Here is a 907-nt window from a genome sequence, read left to right as displayed (position 1 = left end):
TTTCTTGCATCACCACTTAGGGTTAGAATACTGTAAATTGGGCTAACGTATCTAACTAACGGACACAAGTCCTAACTCTACCCAACATCCTATGTGTGTACTGGAGACTCTGATACTAATACTGTAACACCCCCTCTCCTAGAACTGCCCGAGAAGAGGTGCTACTGGAGATAATAAAATAAACTTACTGATAAACTGAAATTTGATACCAAAATGAACATCTCAATCAACTGAAATAAAACTCTGAGTCAATAACTGAAAACCATAAATTACATCTAAAGGAAAATCCCTAAATCTAAACTAATCAAGCACTAACTAATAAACTAACAGCTCCCAAACATCTTTGGTGTTGAGTGGCTCCACGTACACACACTACTGGACACTGCTGCTAGGCCCCACATCTGGTAATCCCCCACTAGGACCTGGAATGGTGAAGAGTACAAGGTGAGCTACAAAGCTCAGCAAGTAATAAACTAGAAAGAATAACTGAAGCTGAATCGAAGAATATCGATACTGATAAAAATACTTACTGAACTTGTACTGAGAGATATAATAATCACTGGATAGCATTTATAAGATGTAATGCACATAAGCTGTAAACTAAATGCAGGTATGCAACTATAGCTCATAGGCCCACATAACTGTAACACATACATGACTGATCTGAGTCCTGCAAACATAAAAACTGTAAGCATATACTTTGGACAATATGCCCCTAGCTCCCTGGTCGACATCAGGCGAGCAACTCATAACTGAGATATAATTGAACTGGTACTAGTGGGTGTTAGAGTTATGCCCCACAAGCTAATTATATTTACATGCAATTGATCATATTTTTCCATTGTGACTCTTTATCTTCAATCAATTATTATTATAAGGCATTATGTTTTATTTGTCATTGATGGTT

The sequence above is a fragment of the Diospyros lotus genome, chromosome 4 (assembly GCF_014633365.1).
Source record: "Diospyros lotus cultivar Yz01 chromosome 4, ASM1463336v1, whole genome shotgun sequence".
Lineage (NCBI taxonomy): Eukaryota > Viridiplantae > Streptophyta > Magnoliopsida > Ericales > Ebenaceae > Diospyros > Diospyros lotus.
The sequence above is the reverse complement of the archived record's forward strand: the minus strand, read 5'-3'. Positions refer to the sequence as shown.